Source organism: Tachyglossus aculeatus, chromosome 16 (assembly GCF_015852505.1).
Source record: "Tachyglossus aculeatus isolate mTacAcu1 chromosome 16, mTacAcu1.pri, whole genome shotgun sequence".
NCBI classification, from domain to species: Eukaryota; Metazoa; Chordata; class Mammalia; order Monotremata; family Tachyglossidae; genus Tachyglossus; species Tachyglossus aculeatus.
In genome coordinates this window covers 30,700,827-30,708,710 of record NC_052081.1, presented here as the reverse complement: position 1 = coordinate 30,708,710, position 7,884 = coordinate 30,700,827, and positions in this window count along the sequence as shown.

Below are 7,884 nucleotides of genomic sequence, written 5' to 3'. Positions count from 1 at the left end.
GGGATTAAAAGTGTGAGCCACACATGGGACAACCTGTTTACCCTGTATCTACCCCAGTGCTTAGAACAGTGCTTAGCACATAGTGCTTAACAAATACCATTATTATTATTATTATGGATGAGGAATCCAACAGCCCCAAGAGCCCGGAAGGGTCCTGGTAAGCTGTGACTGATACTGACTGTAGACAGCAGGTGCTGACAATCCCTGGTGCCTGAATTTATTCCCATCCCAGCTGGAGCTACGACTGCTCCCAACCCAAGGGATGGTAAACTCATGGACTAGAGGATAGCACACGGGTCTGGAAGCCAGAGGATTAGGTTCTAATCCCTACTTCTCCACTTGCTTGTGACCTCAGCTAAATCACTTATCTTCTCCATGCCTTCGTTTCCTCACCTGTAAAATGGGGGTTAAATATTTGTTTTCTCTCCTTCCTTGACTGTGAGCCCATGTGGGATAGGGATGATGTCTGATCTGATTGTCCTGTATCTACCCTGACTCTTAATGCAGTTTTTAACAAATACCACAATAACAATAATAGTTAACTAGTAACTATGAGAATCATTCCTGCTGTCCTGAGGCTATGGGATTCGAGGGTACATTGCAATACTTAATGGCTCTATTCCCTGGCTGTAGGCCCAAGACACTTTACCTCCATGAGGGTTGGCTGTTATATTCTAAATGCTTAGGAAGTCCGACAGGAAGAGATTCTACTGAAGCAATCTAGCCTCCTCTCACTAGTAACCTCCTTGAAGGCAAGGGACCCTAACTTACTGTGTTCTCTGGTCCCAGCCAGTGCTCAATGCCTATGGGGAAAGGAAATAGAACATGACGCAGAGACTCCCTCACCAACATGACAGAGACACTAAACCTCACTACTGCTAGAAAGAACTAAGATACCCAGCAGAGATCAGCCAAGATTGAGCTCTCCACAGGGTAACTTTGTGAAGCTGAGGACATAAACCCATCTCTTTTTAATCTCCCCCCATTCTGAATCCCCAGCCCCACAAATCCCAGTTCCAGTCAGCCCACCCAACAGTGGCTTTGGTTAAAAAGATCCCAAGATGGGCCGATTTCCACCAGTTTATATCACCACTGATTATTCACAGGTGACCTCAAGGCATGGCCTGACTACCCAGAGTGAAAATAACTGAGTTATTTGACATGTGGTGTTAACATCATTATAGCAAAAGAGGAAAGACCTTTCAAAAAGCCTCTCAGAGGGATGTGGGTAGAAGGTGCTCACTGGTTTGGCCAGTGGATTTTAGAGGCTGTGGCTAGATATCACACCCTTCTGCTGTGTGACCTTGTCAAGTCACTTGACTTCTCTGAGCCTCAGTTCCTTCATCTGTAAAATGGGGATTAAGATTGTGAGCCCCATGTCGGACAACCTGATCACTTTGTATCCCCCCCAGCACTTAGAACAATGTTTTGCACATAGTAAGCGCTTAACAAATGCTATTATTATTATTATTATTATTATTATTATTATTATTATTTGCTCCTCTCTGCCTCCTTGGTTTTCCCACTCTGTCTTGACCATGCTGCTTCCCCCATTTTCCTCCTAATTTCAGCCCTGATTCTCTTTTTTTCCATTCTTCTGAATGTTCAAGTCATGACCTTTGTGGTTTATAGGCCACCAGAGACTGAGTTAAATGTGTTAGCACAGAGTCAAAACAAGTAATAGCTGGCCAATTAAATTAATAATCCATATTGTTACAATGTTTAACCACGGCTGTTTCCTCAGTGGTCTGTTTAAATCACAGCCAAGCCCTGACCTATTAAAATGAATAAGTGGAATTATGAGAAACTCCATTTAATAAACACAGCCAACAAGAAACGGCGCACAATTGAGCATGAAATATTTATTACCACTTTTAGCTGGAGCTGTTTGGGATTTGAAGATCTGATTAACGAATGCTTTTTAATTTCTACCTTTTGGTGGAAATTGCAAAGCCCAAGCATTCCCGTAGTTTCCCAGAGAAGCCCAAGCAACGCAGGGATGGTGGCAGGGAGGGGGTTTCCGACAGAAAAGGTGCCATCCTTTCAGCTGCTCGCTGCGCTCCGTTTCTGCCATGCTTTGAGCTGGAGGAGATCAAAGGCCCCCGCTTCCAGACAAGTGGCTCAAGTGGCCGTCGAGCCTGCAGGAGCTTCAAGAAATCTGCCAGGAGTGTTCAGGGCCTGACACAGGGCCTTCTCAGATTTGAAAATTCCAGCTCTCTTTTTCATCTCCGGAGAAGCTCCCCACTACCCATGAGGTGGATTTTTCTCAGAAATTCCAGGGGCAACGAGGTGGATACGATCTTTATTTCTTGTTGAGTGGAAAGGGAAGGCTTGAAAGGGTAAGAATTCCACAGATCTCTTTAATTATGAGCTAAGGGTGTTTCTGTCCCTTTGCATTTGTCTGTTTCATAGACCTTCATTTCTCCTCACTGCGTTCTCCTCCTCCACTAAAATTTCCCTTTCTCCCCCTTATTGTCCAACTTCAGTCATCACTATCTTCATCAGTTGAATTTATTAGGGTCCTACTGTACTCAAAGCACTCTGTTACTCTCTTGGGAGCACACTTTAAAACTAGAAGGCAGAGTTCCTGCTCTCCAAGAGCTTACAGTCTAAGCAGGGAGACAGGCAGACACAGACAGAATATAACACTCACACAGGCAAACACCTTTTTTGCGGTATTTATTAAGCATGTACTATGTGCCAGGCACTGTACTAAGCATTGGGGCTCACAGCTTTAATCTCCATTTTACAGATGAGGTAACTGAGGCCCAGAGAAATTATGTGACTTGCCCAAGATCACACAACAGACATGTGGCAGAGCCAGGATTAGAACCCAGGTCCTCTGACTCCCAGGCCCATGTTCTATCCATGAGGCCATGCTGCTTCTCAATCTATATGTAGTGGAAACAGGAGAGTAGATCAAATGGCAAACTACAAGAGGAAACAGAAGAAATCGGTGGGATCAATAAACTATTGTCCACATAGGTGCTAAAGGGATGACCTGACCAAGGAAGGTAGGGATCAGTCGGGGAATGCCTCCTGGAGGAGGTGGCTGTCAGCAGGCCTTCAAAAAGGAAGAGCATGTTAGGTTAGGAAGTTATAGTAATGGTTTAGGGCCACACAAAACAGCAATCCTCAATTCCTTCCCGTGTATCTTGCTGCCTCTGCAGTTGCACCGATAGCGGTGGTTCCCTCTCTTTCTATAAAACCTCCCTCCGGCTGGCCCTACTCCAGTCACTGCAGAGACGGATGGCTCAGAGTGTGGGGAAGCTCTGCTTGGGTTCCCATGCCCAGCTCCTGGACACTTCCAGCAGCACTTGTGTGGCACTGTGTGGCAGCAGGTGGCCAAGCCCCTGAACCGAATCGTCTCTTGCAGACAGAATGTAGCAGGTGTGGCTGGTGGGCTCGGCTGACCAGACCAGGGCTTCCTGCGAGAACTCATAAACTCCCGTCTCCCCACTGCACCTCACACAGTGCAGCCTGAATGAATGTTTCCCCAGAAGGACTCAGAACTCAGATTCTTACTGACTTCCCTGCAGAGGACTGAGATGTTCTAGGATTCAGGCCCTCCAGAACTGTACCTGATTATTTCCTTATTCCCACCAGGCAAGGAAGAACAAGAAAATCCTTTTCATAAAGCATCTTGGTACTCTGGCTTCCAGGAACGAGCAGATTGCAGTTTGAAGGTAATGGGGGAAAGATTTCATTTCTTATGGAATGCCTGTCTCACCAAGTCACTGACCCTGACACACACACACACACACACACACACACACACACACATCTGACCGCTCTCCCTCCACAAGGCTGCAATCAGTCACAAGGAAGGAAGCGTAGGCACCGTCACTGGAGATCAGAAAGGGGGAGCAAAGGAAAAGACACAGACTATTTGGGCGATGCTGCTGGGATATTTCCATCTGAAATTTTGACCTGGATTTCAAGTACCATGGAAAGTTTCTTATGAATCAGTTAAACCCTCAGGACTTGTGCAATTTGTCCTCATGATTAGTTTATGTTTGGTGCTGTGGCTTCCTCTTCTGACAGCTAAATTGGATGTGGTCTCCTTCCCTGCCTGGTCCCATTCCTTTTGCCCAACAGCTTTGGAACTACAGAGGATGGGAGAGATGCAGCTATAATGTGGTGTGGTGTTTAAGTACTTCCTCTATACCAAGCATTGTGATAAGCACTGGTTAGGCAAATACAATCCAATTGGACACAGTCCCTGTCCCACGTAGGGCTGTTCACAATTCAACAGGGGGAGAACAGGTATTTTATCCCCATTTTACAGATGAGGTAACTGAGGTATAGAGAAGTTTAAATAGCTAGAAAATTAAATTTAAAAGTAGACCAGGAAACACATACAGGTGTGGACTGTTCCTTCCTTCACCTGTGTCCTTTGAATTCCTTTAAATAGTAACACTTTCACATGGCTTAATGGGTAGAGCATGGACCTGGGAGTCAGAAGGACCTGGGTTTTAATCCTGGCTCCTTTACTTGTCTGCTATGTGACCTTTGACAAGTCACTTCACTTCTCTGTGCATCAGTTTCCTCTGCAAAATGGGGATTGAGAGTGTAAGCCCCACATAGAACAGGGACTGTTTCTACCCTGATTTGCTTGTATCTACACCAGTGCTTAGTACAATCCCTAGCCCATAGTAAGTGTTTAAAAATACTAAAATTATACTGTGAGCCCACTGTTGAGTAGGGACTGTCTCTATATGTTGCCAACTTGTACTTCCCAAGCACTTAGTACAATGCTCTGCACACAGTAAGTGCTCAATAAATATGATTGATTGACACAGTCCCTGTCCCACATAGGGTTGTTCACAATTCAACAGGGGGAGAACAGGAATTTTATCCCCATTTTACAGATGAGGTAACAGGTATACAGAAGTTTAAATAGCTAGAAAATTAAATTTAAAAGTAGGCCAGGAAACACATACAGGTGTGGACTGTTCCTTCCTTCACCTGTGCCCTTTGAATTCCTTTAAATAGTAACACTTCAGATGGCTTAATGGATAGAGTATGGACCTGGGAGTCAGAAGGACCTGGGTTTTAATCCTGGCTCCTTTACTTGTCTGCTATGTGACCTTTGACAAGTCACTTCACTTCTCTGTGCCTCAGTTTCCTCTGCAAAATGGGGATTGAAAGTGTAAGCCCCACATTGAACAGGGACTGTTTCTACCCTGATTTGCTTGTATCTACACCAGTGCTTAGTACAATCCCTAGCCCATAGTAAGTGTTTAAAAATACTAAAATTATACTGTGAGCCCACTGTTGGGTAGGGACTGTCTCTATATGTTGCCAACTTGTACTTCCCAAGTGCTTAGTACAATGCTCTGTGCACATAAGTGCTCAATAAATACGACTGATTGATTATTACTATTATTATCAAGTTATTTAACTTCTCTGTGCCCTCATCTGTAAAAAGGGGATTATGACTCCAAGCCTCATATGGGACATGGACTATATCCAATCTTGAAATGTCTATCTACCCCAGTGCCTAATACAGTGCCTAGCACATAGTAAGCACTTAACTAATACCATTAAAAAAAATTTAGATTGCAAGCCCCCCTGAGGGGCAGGGAATGTTTCCAATTCCCACTTATTTATTCTTTCCTGGTACTTAGTATAGTGCTTAGTAACAGTAAGAGCTTAATAAATACTACTTCTACTAATTTTAGTATTCATTAAGTGCTTACTATATGGCAAGCACTGTACTAAATGTTGGGGTAGTGAGGTGGGCTGGGCTTTCCAAGACCAACTCCGTTTTGTTGGCTAAGTCACCATGGCCCAAGGTGAGCACGTTACAACCACTGGTGTGGTCAGCAGATGGGTGGGGCAACCCTCCACTGGCATTGCTGATAGTGATTGGAGGGGCCCGAATAGGGCGGGGGGAAGGACTGGGGTATTGCTGACAGCAAATGCAAGGTTCCTAGAAACTGGAAAGTGATGTGTTGACACAGGCGCTGTCAGGTGAGCAGCAGGTATTGCTGATATTGAGAAAGAGGGTCCCCAGAAAGGTGATATTTGGACACACCTTCACCAATTATTCCTCCAGTATGCCACCCAAGTGGAAAGCCGAGATGGGCCAGATGTCCTATAAAAATCGGTGCTGACATTCATGCTACCCAGAATGTGGGATGCCCACTCTGTGATGGCCAGGACCTGGAACACCATAAAGAGCCCACTAGGGACATGAATATCCCCTGCTGTTGACCTAGAAGAGAGCTAGTTGTCCCTCTTTGGGCTAGAGTGAGCATAATTGACCTATAGGTGTGCCCCTTAAAGACCTGGTGCTTGGTGTTTAATTTGCTTCTGCGATTAATGCAGCTGGACTTAGGTGAGGCTTGTACCTGTCTGTAGTATCATAGTTGGACCCAGGTGAGCCTGATGGCTTGGGCCTGATTGTCATAACTTTTACTCTGAATGCTAGCACACTAGATAACTAGGTGAGCCCGCTATTGGGCCGTGTTGTAATGAGTGCCTTCCCTATAAACAAGATGACTATAAGCAGCTCTAACAAGCCAACACGTTGTGTATTAGAGATCCTGTCCCTTTGTGAATGTTCCTGCTTCTCTGGTGTTAAGAACGTAGAAATTTGTATTCTAAATGGCTAGGTGTGGATGGTCTGTTTAACCCTGGTTAACACTGAGTGTGAAAATCAGATCCTTGAACCTGGGTTCTAACAGATAGAGATAAAATCAGATCAAATGCAGTCCCAGTCCCCATGTGGTCAAGTTAGGATGAAAACCCCAGTCTCCTGATGTCAAAACCTTTGCTGTTTCTACTGGGCCACAAAGAAGCAGTGTGGCCTAGTGGATAAAGCACAGGTCTGGGAGAGAGAAGGACCTGGGTTCTAATTCCAGCTCTGACATTTGTCTGCTGGGTGATCTACAGCAAGTTACTTAACTTCTCTGTACCTCAGTTACCTCATCTGCAAAATGGAGATGAAGACTGTGAGCCTTCTGTGGGACAGGGATTGTGTCAAACCTTGAAGCTTGTATCTACTCCAGTGCTTAATACAGTGCCTGGCACATGGTGGGCATTTAGTTAATATCATGGAAATAAAAAAAAAGTTTGATCCCTCCCTTATTTTCCCCACCTAACCCTGGCTCATCTAGTCCAGTAGAGAGACAGAGACTCTTCTGCTCAGCTTTCTTCCAAGCACCAAATGAGCCAGCATCAGTTATGGAAAGGAGATAAAAGAAATGATGTACTTGTGAAATACTTACGATGTGCTAAGCACAGTTGTAAGTACTAGGGTAACTACAAGATAATCAAGTCCCACAGGGCTCACAGTCTAAGTAGGAGGGAGAATGGCTATTGAGCCCCCATTTTACAGATGAGGTAACTGAGGCACAGAGATGGGAAATGACTCAGCCAAGGTCATATAGCAGGTAGGTGGCAGAGCTGGAATTAGAACCCAGGTTCTCGGAATCCCAGACCCGTGCTCTTTCCACTAGGCCTCACTGCTTTCTGTGGCTCCCTGTTCCAGCCATGCTGCAGTGGGATGTAGGAGCTGTTTCCTTCTTCTCCTTCTGTTCCTGCTTCCCCTCCTTTAGAGGGGCCATGGGGGAGCAAGCAGGAACATTATTGATAAGAGCAACTCTCTCTGCCAAGGCTGGAACAGGATAATAATAATAATAATAATTATGGCATTTATTAAGTGCTTACTATGTGCAGAGAGCTGGAGAGGTTACAAGGTGATCAGGTTGTCCCATGGGGGGCTCACAGTCTTAATCTACATTTTACAGATGAGGTAACTGAGGCCCAGAGAAGTTAAGTGACTTGCCCAGGATCTGTCATCAGCAGCCAGTTTGCCTCTTCCCTCACCCTCTTGAGGCCAGGTGAAGCATGGGAAGCAGACCAGAGGCTCTTTAT